Source organism: Fukomys damarensis, unplaced genomic scaffold (assembly GCF_012274545.1).
Source record: "Fukomys damarensis isolate Sample0158 unplaced genomic scaffold, DMR_v1.0_HiC HiC_scaffold_35, whole genome shotgun sequence".
NCBI lineage: Eukaryota > Metazoa > Chordata > Mammalia > Rodentia > Bathyergidae > Fukomys > Fukomys damarensis.
In genome coordinates this window covers 19751786-19772166 of record NW_022900947.1, presented here as the reverse complement: position 1 = coordinate 19772166, position 20381 = coordinate 19751786, and the positions used below count along the sequence as shown (strand labels likewise).

At 45.3% G+C, this 20381-nt stretch overlaps 1 pseudogene; it reads right to left on the bottom strand.

Moving 5' to 3' along the window:
- Nucleotides 1–5300, bottom strand: part of LOC117284196 — an 85945-nt pseudogene extending 80645 nt beyond the window's left edge.
- Nucleotides 5301–20381: the final 15081 nt, after the last annotated feature.

Here is a 20381-nt window from a genome sequence, read left to right as displayed (position 1 = left end):
GCCACAGGGTACTTCACCAACCACCTGGGCAGGTTCCAAAGCCAATCAAGTGGACCCTCCACCCAACTTGCCAAAACTTCCAAGGTCTAAAGTTTTCAGAGGTAGGGCCAGGAGCTGTGGCAGAGATTGCACACCAATTTAGCTTTGGGTGTTGATCCAAACACAAGGAAGGCAACATCCCAGGGGCCCAACAGGTGGGTAAGGGAAGGCTTCACCAGGGATCTTATTAAAATTCAGGTTCTAAGTCAGTTAGTGTGGGGTGAAGCTAAGAGACTATATTTGTTAACAAGTTCAGAGGACACTGAGCTCAGCCTACTGCCAAAAAAGTAACAGGGAGATAGACTACAGATAGGAGGTTGGCCCAGTGGGGATAACAGGAAGCTAGTGGGAGGTGATCTGTGTGTGTTGCGTATCTGTGTGTTGTATATGCACACATATTTCACCGTAGAAATCATTAAGATTCAACAGGAAGCATAAAAGAGAGAAATAGAGAAGTTCTAGACTTAGAAGATACACTACTTTCCCCTTAACATTGGTTTCACTTTCTGGGGTTTTAGGTACCAGTGGTGAGCTATGGCCCGAAACAATTAAATGGAAAATTCCAGAACTACCTAATTAATAAGTTTTACCCTTTAGTACCATTCTGAGTGGTGAAGTGAAATCTCATACCCTCTTGCTGCACCCCACCTGGGACATGAATCATTTGTCTGGAGCAGTGGCGGCGTGCATCTGCAAGTGGGCTGTTTGTCATCATTGAAAGCTCTAAAAGGTTCACCCTCAGTGGTCTAGAGTCTCTATGTTACATACACTACCAACCCGTCAGTCAGCTGGTAGCCGTCCTGGCTTTCAGTTCTCTTATCTGTTGTGGTTAATATCACAATGCTGTGTTCAAGTAACTGTTACTTTACTTAATAATAGCCCCCGAAGCACAAGAATAATTGTGCTGGAAATTTGGGTCAGCCAAAGAAAAGCCAGAAACTGCTTCCTTGGATTGAAAAAGAAAAAGCTTTTGACTTAATAAGGAAAGAAAAAAAATCATATGTTGAGGCAACTAAGATCTGTAGTAAGAAAGAATCTAGCCATGAAATTGTGAGGAGGGAGAAAGAGATTTCTGCCGCTTTTGCTGTCATACCTCAAATTTCAAAAGTTAGGAAAAAGGGAGAGTACATCCACAGAATTTTTTATTGTTCTATGTCTTATTTGTTGTCATTGTTCTATTTTAGTGTTAATTGTTGTTAATCTCTTACTATGCATAACTTATAAATTAAACTTTATCATAGATAGGCATATATAGGAAAAGATGTGTACAGTGTTGGTAATGTTCACAGTTTCAGACATCCATTAAGGGTCTTGGAATGCTTCTCCCCTAAGGGGATCACTGTGTTCCAGTAGTGAGAAGGCTGCTTATGCAGAGGTCTCAAATAATTGCCCAGATTAGTCCTAGAACAAGAGTCCCTGGGACCCTCATGAGCACTGCCCAGCCCCCATCATTGTGGCTTGTGAGCATCGCAGTTTTGTGACCATTGGGGTGCTTTCAGGGTACAACTGGATGGGTGCGTGTGCCCTGCCTTAGCTGGCTTTCTCAATCTTCATGTGAGCCCCCATCTGCCCTGGTATGAGTGTACAACTAGGAATGATACCCAGTGTATAGCCTCACTCGGTGTGGCCACAATGCCCAGATGTACTCATACTGCCCCCCACCTGGTCCCTATACCACCTGGTGACTGAGTAAGCTCCAGGGGGAAAAAAATTCCAAGAAGGTCTGCGTTCCTGCAATACCAAGCTGGAGCTGAAGCCATGCTATTTAAATATAAAAAGAGAATTGACCTCAGTTTGAATTCTAAACTGTAAAGCCAGACAGACTGCCTACCTTTAAGATCAGTGAAAACAATAATGCCATTTTCATTTGAAAGAAAGTGAAAGGGTAGAAAGGGCCTCGACCTTCAGAAAATTGTTCCAGATTGACTGCAAAAACCAAGCAGGGCCGTGCTTTTCTCAAACTTAACCTGTACCAGTAGCTCAGTCACAAGAATGTTCTTATTTGCTCTTAAATGGGAAAACAAATGAGCCTGGGAAGGAGACTGGATCTAGAGGAAACATAAAAGCTGAAGTGGATTCGTTCTCTGCTCCATCAAGCACGTCTGTGGCTGGTTAAAGAAGACACACAGGTCTGTGCCGTCCTGGTTCACTTAAGCTGCACTGAAACCAGATCCGAGTAAACAGCACAAGAGCAGCGCTTCAAAAAGGCCACGAGTGCGGACAGAACACACTAGAAGAAGAAGAGACTCCAAAGCATGAATTCCTTGGGGTTCAGAATCAAATGTGAGTCTCCTATGAAGTTGTGTTTCCTTCCCAAAAGTTTTATTTTTCTTCTTGTCTCGAGTTCGGACACCTGAAGTGGAAAAAATAAATCCGGGATTGGGTCCCAGGGAGGAGTCCATCAGAGATGGTGCTGTCCCCCACTCTTCCTCCGCACGTGTCCCTCAGACACCTCCAGTCCAGCTGGTCACAGCGCTAACTCCATCCCAGGGCTGCCCGGACATCAACCCCAAGGCCAGGAGGCCACTCCTGCTTCTCCATATTTGCTCACTGCACTACCGACCATGGAATCCACTCTGCTTTGCTCTGGGAGTCAGGATGGAGGTTTCTCAACAGACACACACATGATGCTTTAAATACGAAGTGTCGCCCGTGCACTCACATGTCAAGGGCTTGATCCCCAATGCAGCAATGTACAGGTGACTGGATCCTGAGGACCCTGACCTCGTCTATGAATTGATCCTCTGATAGTTCATAACTCAGTGGGTCACTGAGGCATCCCTCCGAGGGGACAGCCTACCCCAGCCCCTTTCTCTCTCTGTCTTCCTGCTCCTTCTGCTTTCTCGCTGCCACGATGAAAGCAGGTTTCCTGAGCCAAGCTCTTACACCTAAAAGCCACGGAGCCAGTGGAGCAATGGGCAAAAACCTCTGACACCAGGAACAAAATCAACCTTTCCTCTTTTAAACTCTGCATTGTTTCAATGACAAGAAAAAAACCAACTAACACACCATGGAAAAATGTTTCTGTAAGCCAAAAAAACTTGTTTTCTTTTATCCATCCCTCTTCTCATTGGCATAAAAATACATTTAGCCCTGTCATCAGAGAGCTCTGACAGGAGGGGAAAAATTTAAACACTGATAGGATACAAGAAAGGAAAGTTTATAAAACTGCTAGATGTTTTTGAAGCAATGTATGAAAAAATGTAAACTAGATATTTTCAATATTTTTTTCAAATTTATATTGTTGTGAATCATGATTTGTCTTCTATTTTTATTCCTCCCTCTCCCTCTCTCTCTCTCTCTCTCTCTCTCTCTCTCTCTCTCTCTCTTGTTTCTGTCTTTTTCTGTCTCTGATCGGAAGAGGCAGTTAAGGACCCAGGGACTCAAAGTATTGTTTCAGTTTGTTCACAGTCATTTTCTCATAGCTTTGTTCATGGAGGCTTGGGGTTGTGGGGTTAGACTGATTTTCTTGCCAATTAGAACCTCCCTGGTCAGCTGTGGCCTGAAGAGATGTGAAGTGGGACAGAAGGGCCTTCCAGCTAAGTGAGTCCAATCAATAAGAACCTAAGGAGAGATCAGGTTTTTTCACATCCAAAACACGTAGCAAAGTGCTTTACATTCAGCAGCTCTGATAATCATTACTCCAAGAGTTCGCCTGAAAGATATGCCCCAAAGCATGGGTTGGAAGGAAAAGTTTAACAATAAGAAGTGATAGATGAGATTACAAAGAATAACGAGGAGAAACAGCTTGATCAAGATCATCCCATGGGCCACAGAAGAGATAAGAGATAAGAGATATAATTATTTTTATCAAATTTGTTTCATGAACATGGAAGAGTAAATCTTAGATTTTTTTTTTTTTATTGAGGGGTTATTGCTGATTTTTCTAGTCACCTGTTTTGACTTTAAAAGGTCTCAATTTAAACCAGAGGTGGTGGCTCATACCTGTGAGCCCAGAAACCTGAGCAGCTGAAGTGGGAAGGTGGCAAGTTGAGACCAGCCTGGACAAATTAGTGAGATGCTATCTGGAACTAAATGAAACTAAAAACTAAACTAAACTAACTAGGGATGAAGTTTAGCACTCCCCTAGGCTCATTCCTCAGTCCTGAAAAAATTGAAAAATCAAACCCCAACTTACTTGAAAAACAAAAATCTAAACATGAGGCAGTGGAAAAACGCAAATGTCTCTGAGTTTTTAATCTCTCCAGGCTGCAGTCTGCACAACAGAAAGAGGCAGCAGTCTTAGATGTGAGGGTAGCCAGTTCAGAAAGCTGTGCAGCTGGGGTCTCAGGCTCTCTTTTGCCCAGAAGTTCCTGCTCAGAGTAGACTCTGAGACCAGACTTCTATGCCTCATGGACAACAGGCCTGGTCAAAACAGTGACTCCCAACACCAGGGCTGCCTGGGGAGAGAAGAGACACAGCATTCAGGCCGGGTGGCCGTAAACAGAAAAGATGCAGAGGTATGAAGGAGCGTCTGAGCAGTTTCAGGTCCAGAAAATGAGATGATAGCGTATTTTCTGGTGAGAGTAGGGAGGACACTGGGAGGTGTGAGACTGGAGGATAGGAGGTAAATCGTGGCTGGAAGGCCTTGCATGCAAGGAAGATTCCTGCTGCACACTGCTCTTTGGTAAAATCATCCTTGGGTGCTGTGAGAAGTGGACCAGAAGTGCAGGGCAATGGAAGCAGAGGTGCTGATGTAGGAACTGGGGTAAGAAATGATAAGGTTCCAGTCTAAGTAGGGACAGAGTTGATGTGAGCCCACAGGGGATTGCAAGAGGTAGAGAGATGAGCACCACAGTTATGTGAGTGCAGAGGATAAATAAGGCAGGGTAGTAAGGAGGAGGCCCAGGTAGACCTGATCACATGGTGCACGGGACACCACCCTTCAAGCCAGAGCACCAGGGGGAAGGATGATCGCCCAAGACAGAGCAGAGGTGGCAAGGCTAAGGCAGACCCAGGGCCCTCTTGAGATGGCAGCCAATCAAATGTGAAAAAGATAACATCCTCATATCTTACAACTGTACAGTGGCCACCTCTCACTCAGAATAAGCTCTAAGCCCTTTGTTTCCTTGACCATGTAATCAGGCCTCAGCACTCCTCCAATCCCAGGGTCTCCAGGCTAACCATCTCCCCTTCAATTATGTTGGCCTCCTTCTCTTCTTCCACTCCACCAAGCTCACATTTGCCTTGTGCTGTCCCACGCACATTAACTTGTAGTCTTCGTCGTTTTTCTTGTCATCAGGGCTCTCCTTATCTGTCATGATCTCAAGTGTGTATAGTTGACTTGTACCTTTTACCTCTCACCTTGCCTTAGAATATAAACACCATGAGGCCAGAGACTGGGTCTGCCACTTTACCCTTCTGTTCCCAAATGCCCACGACACTACTGGCTTGTTATGGTTTGGATGTTTCCTAAAATCATCTCGGACCTCAGCTGATGTCACCATTAGGAACTGGTAGGATCTTTAGGAAATGGAGCTTAGTTAGAGGAACCAGGTGACAGGAGTCTGCCCTTCATATGTTGGGATATCCTGTCTCTCTTCCTTCTTCTCAGCTGCCATGAGGTGAGGTGTTCTCCACCACCACACCAAAGGTACAAAAGCAATGGAGCCTGGTGACTATGGACTAAAACATCCGAAACCATGAGCCAAAACAAATATTCGCACCTTTTAAGTTGCTTATCACAGCCATTTTGTCACAGCAGCACAAAGATGAATAACATACGGCTTATAGTAAATAGCAATGATGCCTCTAAAGAATGGAAAGGCCAGTCTGTGTCACTGGGCCATGCAGTATTGGGTTTGGGTTTCTGAGGGATACGAGGGCGAGTGGAATATATGGCATATCAGTCAAGTTGATAATAGGAAACTGATGGCACCCACACAGGACAACGGACAAAGAGGGAGAGTTTGATGAAGGGGGCTGTTCACAAGGATGTGGGAAGGGATGGGGAAATTCACAAGGGCTGGTGAAGCAAACCAGCACTAGGACAGCCAGAACTGTTACTGCTGCTGTTACTTCTCCAGGCATGAAAGGCCCACGGGAGACGGTTCCCAGAACCCAGAGGCACCAAGGCACCTGCAGGAGCCAGGAAAGTTGCTGACTGCAGCAGCACTGGGAGGAAGGAGGAAGTCTGGGGAAGAACCTTGCCCTCCAGCTGGCCTCCTGCCAGCGCCCTCTCAGGATGGATCCAACAAAAGCCGTGGAGCCCAGGTTCCTACGGCTCAGCCTGGAGAGTGAGGGCAAAAAGGGCGAGTGCAGCTCTAAGGGGCCAAGGGTAATTTCTGTCACTGTTCTATTAGCACCATCAGATCCACATACAACAGAGGAGGAACGATTCACCCAAGTGGCGCTAAACGAACCTAAGCTATGCAGCTGCTCCTTGACTTACAGTGCCATTCCATCCCGATAAACCTATCAGAAGTTGAAATTATTGTGAGGTTGACAGCGCACTTAATAAGTCTTCTCTACCAAGCACTGTAGCTCAGTCCAGCCAACTATAAATGTGTTTGGAACATACATATTGGCCTACAGTCAGGCAAAAGCATCTAGCATAAAGCCAATTTTCTAATAAAGTGCTGAGTACCTCACGTAATTTATTGAATACTGTACTGAAAAGGAAAAACAGAAAAGTAGTTCTGTATGACTAGCCCAGGAATAAAAATAAAATTCAAAGTACATTTTTTACTAGATGTATATGACTTTCACACCATTAAAGTCAGAAAATTTCACAAAGAACCACTGTAAGTTGTGGCCATCTGTATTTCCATTATGCATACAGATTTACAACAGTCTCATTTTCATTGCCTTCCCCCGGCCCCTTCGCAGTCCTGCCCTGCCTTTCTTCCGGATGCCCAGCCAGGGCTTCTCGTTGCCCTTTGCTTATCAGACACAGGAAACAGCATGGTAGCTGCAATCAGTAGCATCAACCTGTATGTGTTGCTACTGCCTCGGGTCTTGAAGCAGAATAAACTGAAGGCTAAAAAAGGAACTGTGCTCTGAAATTCTCACTAAGATCAGAAACAGCAGGAGATGGTAGAACAAGGATTTGAATTTCATGCCTTCCCTCACCTGGGCCTCAAGTTTTGAAAATGCAGAATTCCGAAAATTCTTGCCTTGGAAATGACAAGACTATGAATGCTCAGTAGGATTTGCGCTTCTCTGTGCCTTCCCCACAGATTTTGGTGTCTGCTTTTTCAGTGCACTTAAACCTTGCAGACGTGTGCGCACATAGTCCGAAGACTCACTCAGATTTTCCATGTGTCTGTTTCTTAGATATCTAATTCTAGGCTTTATCCCCGGCCTCATATCTCAGGCATAATCAAGAATTAAAATGAAAACCTCTAAGTGTAGCCAGTACTTAAAGTCCTTTTCTTCATGGAAGCTCAAGGGAAGAGAGAAAATGTTTAAATTCAAATATCTTGTCTAAAAAGGCAAATGTCTTGCTGGACTGGACATCCTGTCCGTTAGATGTTTCTCAGCTTTTTGTTGCTGGGGGGAAATACCCGACATTTGCAACTTGAAGGAGGAGAGGTTTACTTCGGCTCCCAGCTTCAAAGGTTTCAGTCGATGGTCAGCTGGCTCCAAGACAGGAACATCATGGTGGATGGGCAGTGACGGCGGAGAAATCTGCTACCTCATGGCTCCCAGGGAGCAGAGAGCAAGGAAAGAGCCAGATAGAAAAGGCTTTGGACCAGACATAGTCCCCAAGGTCATACCCACTTGACCTACCCAGACACACTTAGAATTGTGCTTTAATGAACTCCTAGGCATCTCTCAATCCAAACAAGGTGAAAAATCAGGATTAATCACACATAGGAAGGGCTAGCATTCCTGCCTTTAGGACCTGTGCTCCAGTAAAAGGCAGCACCAAATAAACCTAGACCCCAAAGGACCAGCCACCCAGGAGTAGTAATTTATACCTAGGCTTCCCCCTCATCACCGAAGTCCCTTCCCCACTGCAAATTCCACTGCTGAAGGGTTTCTGCATCTCCTCTTTGATTCATGAAAAATCAAAGACCAGTTCTGCACACTGGAAGGAATATTGCAGGGCCGGTCAGCATCCCTAATAGATTAAGCAGCAGTGTGCCTTATAGTCTAAATGTTTTCCTACTGCAGAGGTAAATATACCAACAAATAACCATACCAAAGAAAAATGTAGTAAGGGCAGACCATAAGCAAACACAAAATGTCCTAAAATAAGAGGTGGAGGGAGTAATGGCTGACCTGGAGACCCTAAGAAAGGCAGGCATATTTGATCTGGGTTTTGAGGAAGGATTAAGAGAGTTCAGGCAGCGGATGATGGCAAGCAAAGGTATTACCCACAAAGGCAGAATTTTCCTAAAAGAGAAATATTAAGGAAAAATGTGGACCTACTGAGATAACAGATTTGGTTTAACAAAAACATGATAGCCCAAAATTTAAAAAAAAAAACAAAACCCTAGGGAAAAAAAGAAATATCCCATTGCTGCAAATGTCTGAGCAGTATGTAGACAAACCCCATCACACAAAGTTCTACTTAGACTCTTGGTGCTCCCTGGGGTGCTCCTGACACCCTGCCTGTATGGAAGGGAGTATGGTGTCATGGTAAAGGTCACAGACTTGAATCAGACAGCCACAGTGAGAACCCTGGCCTTCACGTGCCTGGGGCCAAGTTACTGAACTTCAGGCTCTGCACCTGTGGATCTCATGGATCTCACGCTTACCTTACCTGCTGGAATTAAGTGAATTATTGGTGTAGACTCGCTCAGTACAGTGTCCAGAGTCGGAATGAGTCTATAACTTGGAACCGGGAATAGTGGCATTATTTACAGCAGAAAAACCACTGAGGTCAGTAACTGTGACTGGCTCTCATCACGAGCTAGGGCATTCTTGGGAGCTGAGGGCCCAGCCACGTAAGTGCACCCCACAGACAAGGCCAAGTAAGGGCACAGAGGACAGGGTGGGTGAGTTATGTGACCAGAGTTCGATTCTATCTTTATTTACAATGGTGACATTTTGTTCATCATAAGTTAATTTTGACTTAACTTTATTAATTTTGATTTTTTTAATATTGCATTAACATTATGTATATAGTATTCTGAGCATTTTAGTATCTCCTTAAATCTAGCACCCATGGTCGATGCCTCCTCTCCTCACCCTGGTCCTGGTGGTACCCAAAGGTGAACACCCATCCCCTCCCCAGGCCCTGGCACTTCCTGTGCTGAGCAGTTTGTGGTGGGGGGGGGACTGTGCCCCAAGATCCTTTCTTTCCCCGGACCCCTTGCTGGTGCTGAGAGTCCCATGGGGTCCCAAGACTAAACAAAACAGCATTCAAGCTTGGTAATGCCTGATTTCACTTGCTCTGCTTTTTTCTTTTTCTTTTTTGCCTGCCCTATTGTGAATTTTATAAAATAAAAAATAAAACTTTAGAATTGGAAGGCTGAGTGCTCTCCACTAGAAAATCAGCCCAAATTGTGTCATTACCCTGAGGAGCCAGAGGAGTGAATTGAAACGAATACATAAAATTCACATCACCTCCAAATGAGTCATCTTAATGCAATTTTTCCCTAGAGCTTGGGCTCAGAGGGCCTGTTTTCCAGGTGTAAACTGCAGCAGGCTTCCGCCAAGCAGTGGCCAGGCACGTTTTTGCAAAGTGTGGAAGCCTCACTAAGTCTCAGTGTTAGCAACTTCCTCCAAGCCTGGTCCTGCTGACTTTTCTCCCCTGTACCAGCCCTGAACGATGCTGTTAAGTAATTCAGTTTGAAGAACTCTTATGGAGATCAATTTTACTAATGCACACAGCATAATAGAGGCTGAGCTACTATAGAGAGGATTCTCTCTTCTCTCTTTCTCACCCCTCCTTCCTTCCCTCTCCTCCCTTTTTTTGAATCAGAGAGCAAGAACAAGAATTACAGATGAGGCCTGAGCTGTGGCTGAGGATGGCTTCCCTACGGATTAATATTTCCTGACTTTGCGCTTTGCAGAAAGGTTACCACTATTTATGTTATGTGCAAGCTATGCATAGTAATTAGAGCGCCACACAGCTTTAACAGGGACACTTGGTGGGATTTCAATGCAGGCATCATGGCTCTTGAATTTCTGATAACAGCTGTCAGTCAGAATTGGCAGCAAGATTTTGCACTTCTCTCTGCTTCTATATTTTTAATTAGCTTTTATCATATCAGAGTGTTTTGATTCCTTCACCGATTAATCCTTCTGTTAGAAATTTTTATCTTCCAAATACAAACACTTACCTTGTGCAGTCTGTAACTTAGCAACTACCCCACAAGGTAGAACTCTAGTTTCAAGACAAACTTCAGTCACGCGTAATGATTTATTCAAGACATGCAGTGTTAATAAGAGTCAGGCATGGACAAACCACAGAAAAACAAAACATTTTAAAAGGTAGGGGCCTGGGATGTTCTGGAGTCAGAAAGTCGTGTGGGACAAAGATAAAGGTCTGTCATGATTTGTTTGGGCTGCTATAATGTTTGGAGCCTGTTTGAAGGCAGGTCACTGGGCTCACAGGAGCAGTTTCTTTTCCCCAGCCCTTGTACCATGCTGTTTCTGCATCTGAGCTTGCCAAGCATGCACTGAAACTTCTGAAACTGTAAGCCCGAATAAACCTCTCCTCCTTTCAGCTGTAGACATAAGGTATCTTGTTCTAGCAATGAGGAAAGTAAGACAGATTAGGTGGTCTATAAACAATGAAAGTTTAATTTCTCACAGTTCCGAAAGCTGGGAATTCCAGGACCAAGGCACAGGCAGATTCAGGTCCACTTCCTGGTTTACAGATGTTGCCTTCCGGCTCACAGGTTGGAAGGGACGAAGGTCTCTCTGGGACCTCATTATTTAGGGTACTAATCCCACTCACGAGAGTTAATCACGTCCCAAAGGCTCAGAGGGCCCCTGGGAGGTTAGGATCTTAGCACATGAATTTGGAAAGACACAAACATTTAGGTCACAGCAGTGACTGGTGACATTCACACATGGCAAATCCAATAGTTTCCAAAGTGTTCTGTATAAAATATAATCTCTTAAAAGCTTTGATTTTCCAGTAACAGAGCTCCCCATTTGTATGCCTGTGACTCAGATTTTTCCAATTCGATTTTGGCTATGTATTAAGTACACATTGAACGGGAGCCCGTGGCAAAGTAGGACATCAGAGAAGCGTTAGATCACCCATGGTGCTTCATACCACTTAGAGGATTAGGACTCCACAAGGGCACACAGACCTCTTTTAGAATGGCTGCTGCTTTCCAGCATCTAATCTGACATAGGATTCCAGGAAGAAAAGTTGAGGGGATGGGAAGGGAGGGCGGTGGGGACCTGCTAAGCGTCAGATGCTATGCCAGGTGCTTCACAGACCTCCCCACGTAATCTAAATCAGAATGATTTGAAATCATCCATGCTTTCACCTTTTTCTTTATTACCAGAGAAGCCTTCCCTGCAAAGTACCTTATTGTATCGCATTTTAATTACTCTTTGTATCAGTTTGGTTGCACATGACAGAATCTCAATTCAAACCAGTTTTGGGAGAGGAAAAAAAAACACAAAAAAAACAGTCACTGGCTCAACTTTAGGGAAAACTCAGGGGCACAGCATATGGGATAGGCAGGGATGAGAGCTTTGTGGCCCTTTGAGCCTAGAGATGGACCATCATCAGAATGATTATGAGTCCTAAAACTGCTCATTCTGTGTCTGGGTGTTGCTTCATACTTCTTTAATGCACACTGCTTCTGTCCACACTGGGGTGGAGACGGGAAACACGGTCCTCCCAAAGCATTTGACCTTGACATTGTATAGCTTCTATTTCAGAAGAGGGACTAAGCAGTGTCTCTAGTCTCAAGAACAAAAATCCCAGAGAAGACTCACTGACCTGGCCTGGGTCGTGTGCCGTGAACATGAGGGTCCATAATGGACAGATATATAGAACTCGCAATCACCACAGCAGTAAGAGGCCAGCACTTTCTAGGAAAAGAGAGACAACAGGCAGGAGGTCCCTTAAAGTTCCCCACACCCATCTGGAAAATATTTCCCTCCTTTGTGAATGCCTAGAACACAAACATTTGCTGAATGTCAAGGGTAAAACACAGGAAGTAGACAAAAGGGGAGTGACAGACAAAAGCCAAGCCTGGCCCACAATGCCAGTTCAAAGGAACATTTCTTCCCTGCAGGTCAGCTATGTACAAAAGCAATTCCAGGAGCTCAAGGGAGAGTCACTCCCCAGTGTTTAGAAGCAAAGATGCTTTACCTCAGCTCACTCTCAGCAGGTGTGGACCCTGCCTGCACTGAGAAGCCTCTCAGCCTGCCAATGGTAGCAGGCTTCTTTCATCTTCTCTGCAATAATAGGCTTCTTTTTAGAGGCTGGTATGAGCATCCTTCCCCCAGGGAGAGACCCACTTTTGCCTAGGGTGATTGCTCTGATAAACCCACTCTGGGGCTCAGGTCAGCAGAGTCCTGAGATCAGAGGGGCGGGTGGGGCTGCTGCATGAGGTAAATGGCTGCTTTGCTTCTGGGAGGAGTGGTGCAGAGAGGAACTCAAAGTCAAGGGCACATCCAAGGAAGCTCAGGAAGAAAAACAGACAGTGGACCCAGCTGCGTGAGTCTCCCCACCACCTCGGTGCCTTGCACATAACAGCAAGCCCTCCCCTCACTGTCAGGTGAGGACATCTTGGAAAACCCTGAGAAGGGAATAGACTTTGTATCAAGGTCAGAGTGGGCCCTGGGAACACCCTGACTATGTGAGTAAAAGCAGCAACATCTGGCCGAGGTTCCCAATGCACAGATGTGAAAATGGACCGAAAGCCATGCCGCAAGTACATCTACAGGGGGCCCAGGCGGGACACTACAGCAAGCGTCTGAGGTGAGGGCAGCTGGCCTGCTCTCCCTCTTTCCTATGGGAACAAGTCAGAGCTCCAATAGTTCCATCTGTTCAGTCTAGCCCTTGTAGACAGGTTACTTTGCTGGATTTTCTGACCTAAGGCTTTACTCCTGTCCTCTCCTCTCATCCTCTCTTTTTCTTTCCTTCCCTTCTCCAAGCCACTGTGCTCTGCTTTCCTCAGTCTGTTTCTCTCTCTACTACATTCGTCTAGAAAACTCTCCTTTATCACTCAGATTTCACCATTGGTGCCCTCTTTTGGGAGCCCTTATAGCCTATATCTAGATGCCCCCCAAAGCCTCGTGTACTTTTCAGAGGTGACTAAAGCATGTGGATCTTGGGTGTGTGGTACTGGATGAGTCCACTGATGAGTTTATAGCTGGGTATGATGTTGAGAGATGTTCCTGGTAGGAAGAGGTAGGTCACTACGGGCGTGGCCTGGAAGGTACGTGTATCCTTTATCTCCCTTGATCCTGTGTACTACTTCCTGGCTGCCATGCCATGGACCCTTTCTTCTCTGCCATGCACCCTGACTTATGGGCTAAAACCTCGGGTATTTTGTTTAAGCAACAAGAAAATAACTAAGACAGGAGCCTTCTCCTATCTCCTATGTGCTTGATGCATGTCCCTTTCATGTGACCATAGTATCCTGGCTTATTGCTTGCACCACCCTGATCATGTTGTGTTCAAATTGTTTACCTGCCACTTATCTGTCTGTTTCTCCCAATAGACTGCAAACTGAATAAAGACAAAAACTATATGTCTGCTTTGTTCACCATCCCATCCCTAGCCCAAAGTACTTTACCTGCCACAGAGCAGGTGCTCAGAAATGTGTTGAGTGTGTTGAATAAATGATTATTTGAATGAGGCTCTGGAAAATCATGCACAACTTTATCACTCCAGATGGGTCCTCTCTCTCTTAATCCCATCAAAGGAAGGTCATTCAAAGGCCTTGTCATTCACAAGTCAATATTATGGTGCATCCTGCTGGAAGACTGCAGATAAACACCTAGTCCTAAAGTCTGAAGACCCCAGACTTAGGCAAGTAAGGCTGGAGAGAAAGGAACTGCTGAGAAGAAACACATTGACCTGCTATCCCTTATAATCCTCCTGGACACAGTTACAATGTGCAGGAAACAAATACATGTGCCTTAAGTACGTCCTCTCACTAGCGCACTTGGGTGGGGTGGAAGTGTTGGCAGAACCTTCTAGAAGTCTCTCAGTTGTCCTAGGTTTCTGAATCGTGAAACAGACAAAGAGTAGTCCCCATGCCCAATGTGTATGGACCACGGTTAAGAAGACTTGGAAACAGGTAGTATTGGAATGGTAAGCAGAATTAGGAAGGTATGAAAGGCAGAAGAGGGAAAACTCAAGGACACAGGGAGCAGGAGCAGGACCCAGTGCAACTGGAGAGAGAGTTCACAAAAGAAGAGAGGAACCAAAATCTGTGTTAGTTAGCCTTCCATCACTACAACAAAATACCTGAGACAATCAACTCAGAAGTAGAAAGATGTTTTAGCTCATGGTTTTGGAGGTTCCAGTTTGTGAATGGTTGACCCTGTTGCTTCTGGACCTCTGGTGAGATAGCACATCATGTGGGGAGAATGTGGTGAACAAAACCTTCTCACTTCATGGCCAAGAAGAGAAAGAGGAAGAAGAGGGAGTGACAGCACCACAGCCCCTTTGATAGCAAAATCTCAATGACCTAGAGGTCTCCTACTTTAAGACCTAACCCTGAGTTCACAGTTTGGACCCTGACTTCTAATTAACAGAGGGCCCTGAAAAGCTTTAGTGGCAAGTTTTCCTCAGAACAAAGTTTAGAGAGAAGTGATCTGCTGATGTGAAAAAAGGATTGGAAAAGGGAGACTCAGAAGACAGAGGAGCAGGACAGGCATCACCTGAGGGAGAGCGAAAGATGGAAAAAGGGCCTCATCTCTTCTAAGTAACTGGGAGGTTGAGACAAAGCCAGAGCAGGCTCAGGTAGGGAAAAGAGGGCAGGCTTAGGGGTGAATCATCAACAAAGGAAAATTCACTCCGTCTGAAATATTTTCATTTTTCACAAGGAAAAGGTGTTAATGTAGCACTTGGGTGGTTAAAAATTATAAAAAGAAATTTAAAGGAAGAAGCAAGGGAGAAAAGAAAACACAAGAGAAAGATGAAAGGAATAAGTGAAACAGAGAAGGGAGGGAAGATGAAAATACAGCACATACAATTATGCAGAGTACACTAAACCTAATAATACATAACCATGTTATTTGTTTAAGCAGTCACTGTCCTATACTCTTTAAAAGCAGTACTGGGTTGAATGCAGAGCCTTCACATTCAGCTATGCCCCCAGCCCTTTTTTAACTTTTCACTTTTGAGACAGGGTGTTACTGTCATTAAGTTGCCCAGGCTGAGCTCAAGCTTGCAATCCTGCCTTAGCCTCCCTAAATGCTGGGATTACAGGCATGAACCATTACCCTCAGCTTTTGTTATTTTAGTTTTCTATTTATATTTTAAAATTTTACTACATCTCTTGATCTCATCATTTTCTCCTATCCTTGATTTAATTTCATATTATTTTGATCATCATGGCCTAGGAGCCCGAGCTATCACATGCATATACAGTGGACCCTTGAATTACAACCAGACTGAGATTCAAACAACTTGGGTTTCGACCAGAATTTTAGTTTTAACTTATGGCCAAAGTCTCGAGTTACGACCCAATGCCAGCCTTGTGCTGCTAACTCGTGTTAGATACAGATTTAACCCTTACAGAGTTCTGTGTATCCTTTCCTGTGGGGTTGAGAAATCCTAGGCCAGTGTTTCTCAAAGACACTGAGATCTGCCTGGAAGAAAGTGTGGCCTAAAATTATACAGAAGGGAGACTTTGAAGGCTGTATAGAGGAGCCTGAGCCTTTAATTGACCAACCAGCCCTCACAAATGAACTGAGTTCATAAGTCAAGGGTCCGCTGCACCTTGCTGCCTAGGTATGCAGTAGGCGATCTCATGTAGCTGTGTGTAAGCACTCTCTGATACTCACACCATGGTAAGTTGCCTAAAGACTCATTTCTCAGACTGTACCCCAGTCTTTAAGCTCCACTTGGCTACATAGATAACGAGACTTATTTTAAGCAGTTGGCACATAGGGTTGCAGCATCTGGTGCATCTGAAATCCATAAGTCAGCCCAGTAGACAGGAGACCCGGGTAGGAGTTAGAAGACAGGAACCCCTGGAAGATTGTGAGCCAGAGGGTATGCCATCAGACTTACACTATTTCTAGATGGCATTAGCGACTGGGACACAAACAAAGAAATCAACACAGGGGTTGACCCAGGGATGCTGTTTTTGGAAAGTTAGATTTGAACCAACAACTGTTTGACCCTATAGGATAAAAGCCACAGGAAATTCCGGCCTCCAGTTGCCTGGTGGACCAGGGCTGCAGCCCCAGTCCTCAAAGGTTTTGTGTACAGGTGGCAGCTGAAGCCACAGCCGAGAGTCTCAGCAGCACCTCACTGGGACTGGGTCTTCGTGACAATCTCTTCACAACCACAGAGAGATGCTTCAAGTAGCAGAGGGAAGAGAAGGAAAACAGTTTGAAGAGAAACCTCTGTTCTATGCCTCCGGAAAAGGTCACACGTGTGATAAGGTATTAAAGGCTTTCCCAGGGACAGTGAAAAGGAGAGCAGCATGCACACATCCATTACTTATGAGACTCCACTGAAATGTAAATGGGGGTGAGTTTACTGGTTCCCTTGGTCTTAAATGGAATCATAAAGTATTCATTGGGTCCAGCCAAACCCTTTCAGATCTGGAGCTCGGCGAGAAACATGTGGCATGCTAAGGTTACATTAATAAAAAATAAATAAATCCGTGTCCAGGAAACGCGCGCTTATGCACTATAAAACTGCCCGTTCTGTAGATATTAATGTTTAATGTGTTTGTAAAAAGCAGTCAGCTTTGCCAAGCACAGCAACAAAAATGTCCCGCGCCCCCAACTCCTTAACATCTCAGTGTGGCTCCTAAGTGCTCTAGTAGAGAACGGGCCAGCCCGCGTGGGAGGCAGGTCGGGCTGGAAGCGCATGGAAAAGTTGCTGCACTAAGAAGAAACGACCGTGTTCCCTCCCTCATCCGCCCTCAGCCTCACACCGCCTTCACATTTCCCTGGCTGGCCACACTCAGGAGACCTGAGAAGAGGAGGTGATGTTTGCAAAACTGAACACACGATGAGTAGGGAAGCGTGCTTTAAAAAGACACCCCAAAGATAACCACATCAAGGGAAACAAAGTTTGTTTTGTGGAGATCTGATTAACACTTAACTCAGAGAAGCAAAAGTAGGTGTTTTTTTTTTTTTTGTTTTCTTCCCAGACCACTTACTTAGAGCTGAGGCTATTTTCTAGCCATCTGTAGAAGGTTCCCACTGATGCATAGAGAACCGTTGCTCTCCTAGGCACCTGGGCACCTGGCTGCATACCAGGTGGCTGCTGTCTTTCGTGTTTGGTCCCAGCTCAGTGCAGAGAAAGCTCTGCTTCCACCAATTTGATTTGCATTCAGAGCACATTCTACTTCCCCTGGGCCTGCCATACCAAGATGTCACCTTTCTCCCTCAGGCACACCTTGGAGCTAAATGGAAAAATGAGAAAGGACAGGTATGGAGCACAGAGCTGAACGCTCAGGAATGGGAAGGCATATTTAACCACAGCATCAGGCATGCTACCCTGCTCTGCTAAGGGGCACACTGTAGCTGGAACCTGCAAAAAAGGAGTGGGAACATCTCTTGCACTCTCCCCATCCCTAGAAGCCAGCAGATGCATTCTCATTTCTGCCCAAACTTTAGCACCCACTGCTTGCATCTCTGAAGTCACAGACAAGCTTCCCTAGACAAGGTTTCAGGGCCGTAAGAGTACTGGGGAAACCTAAGAATCTGCTTCTTATACAAAGGAAGGGAACCTGCCCTCCAGCTCTCCAAAGGAAAGCTCTCCCTCTCACATCCAAGGTTGTGAATTCCATCAAGTCCCCCAGAAAGATATATTGGAGTCCTGGCCCTTGGTACTTGTGAATGTGACCTTATTTAGAAATAGGGTTTTTGTAGATGTAAGTAAGTTAAGATAGGGCCATACTGGCTTAAAAGGGATCCTAAATTAGATTAGAGACACAGAAACATGAGGGGAAGGTCACATGGAGACAGACAGAGGTTCAATTATGCTACCACAAACCAAGAAACACCAAGGATGTGGCAACCTTAAGGTGCTAGAAGAGGCAAGGAAGGAATTTCCCCTGCAGCACTCAGAGAAATCATGGCCCTGATGAGGCCTCAGTTTGCACTTCCAAGCCTCCAAAACTGCACAGCAATACATGTCTGCTGCTTTAAGCCACTCAGTTTGTGGTAGTTTGTGATGGAAGTCCTAGGAAACTAACACGCTCAGGGACACACAGCTTCCCAACATCAGTAGCTCCAGTGAGACCACGGTGAGGGTGGAAGCATCCACACCTGGCCCCAAAGAGGCTTCCTGCCAAGGACACACTGCAGTTGTCAGGAAAACCCCACCTGAGCCATTTGCAGTCAGGGCACACTTGTCCTTCTGAAGGGCCTGAGCATGGAAGCTATAAGTGAAGTGTCTTAGGTAAGGAGCTTTAGGAATAACCCAAAGATTTTATGGCAAGCTGCAAGGGAGTTATGTGGACACAGTCAGCCTTCCTTCCCCGGAGATGATCGCGATGCAATGTGGCTGTGTGGTGTGCAGCGCTTATGGCCTCTTCCCTGTTCCCAGCCTCTCTAGGCAGCCAATTGTCCCCTCACCTGTCAGCTCTCCCATTGCCTGAGTGAGCCAGTGAGCAATCTCCTGGATTCTGCCACTCAGCAAGGTCCTGGATGAGTGATCATTCTAGAAAGTTGAAGCACAACTTCTTGGAGCTAAGTCTACAATTGCCTCACGGGAACAAAGAGAGCTCCCTGCTCTTCTCTTATCTCCTGGGCAGATGATTGAGCTAATGAATGAATGAGTGAGGAAAGTGAATGAATGAGGTTTATCGAGGTAAAATAAATAACACTTGGGCCTAACAACTACCATAGCACAGTAGAAAGATTACAACTTTTTAGCATTGGCCTATTTGATGTCTCCTATCTCTTCGCTCTGTGACCTTCAGCAAAGGCTTTACCCTCTCAGAGTCCCACTCCCCCAACAGCAAAATGAATGTTTGTGAGAACTAAAGATAACTACGCAATGCTTCTGGGACCTAACAGGTGCTTAACATCAGGGGTTCCTTTTCTCTCTTCCCTCCCAGCTTTCTGTCCTTCTTTATTCTATCTGTGCAACAACTAACATCTGATGAATACCCACCAGATGGCAGGCTGTGTGCTGGGGGCTCTCTTATCCATCCTCTCATTTAAGCATTACTCTCTTCTTACAGGGAAAGGGGTGGACATTAAATATCCTCCTGCACTAGTCAGAGCAAAGTACCAAAAATTGAGAGGCTGAAAATAATAGAAATGAATTATCCTGCAGTCCTGAAGGCTAGAAGTTTGAAATCTGCCCTGGTGGCCAAATTGGTTCTTCCTGAGGGGTTGGAGGGAAGATCTGTTTCTATCCCACCTCTCAGTTCCAAATGGTTTCCTGGCCATCTTTGACGTTCTTAGCTTATAAATGCAGCTCCCTGCTCTCTTCCTTCACAGATAGGCATTTTCCCTCTCTGTGTCTATCTCTGCATCTAAATACGTTCTCTTCATAGAAACACAATCATACTGTATTAGGGCCCCTCCTAATGATCTCATTGAACTTGGTTATCTTTTTCCAAGTAAGATCACATTGACGGGTGCTGGGGACTTGTACATCTTTTAGGGGACATAAATAAACCCATAGCCCCTCCCAAAGTGGCCAGTACAAAATGAGAACTCACACCCACATGCCTCTGTCAGTCTTTCTTGCCAGACCTGCCTTTGGTGAAACTTCTCATGCACAAGGCCAGGAGAAATGCAGTGTGAAAAATGTGACCTTAAGGAGACCACTTGGGTGAGAGTGTGTAAGACTGGCAAGCCATACTAAATATCTCCAAGTCCAATACTAAGATTTTACAAGGGAGGACACTAAGGACCAGAGAGAGGCAGTGACTTGGAAAAAATAAGCCAGGCTCAGAACTCAGGTCTCAGACCCTCAGGCAGATCCTTGCCTCTGTGTAGAAAATCTTCCCACAATCTTGCAGCTGGAAGCTCCTACACTAGCACTCTCCATTAGTGTTAAGAAAGAAAATACTTCTTCAACATAAATTTCTGAGCAAAAGCTTCAAACATCCAGTTGCGTGAGAGAACTGCAGGAAGCAAAGTGTCTGTCTTCAACCGGATGAAGAGACTATTATTGTTATGATCGTGGTCATCATTATTATTCTAACCCTCAAGTCAAAATTGCCAGAAAGTCCAGAATGCTACTTTCCTCCGTGTCCCGCTTGAAGAAAACAGGCGTAGAAAACAACCCACAGAAATTGAATCACAGTTTCAGCTAA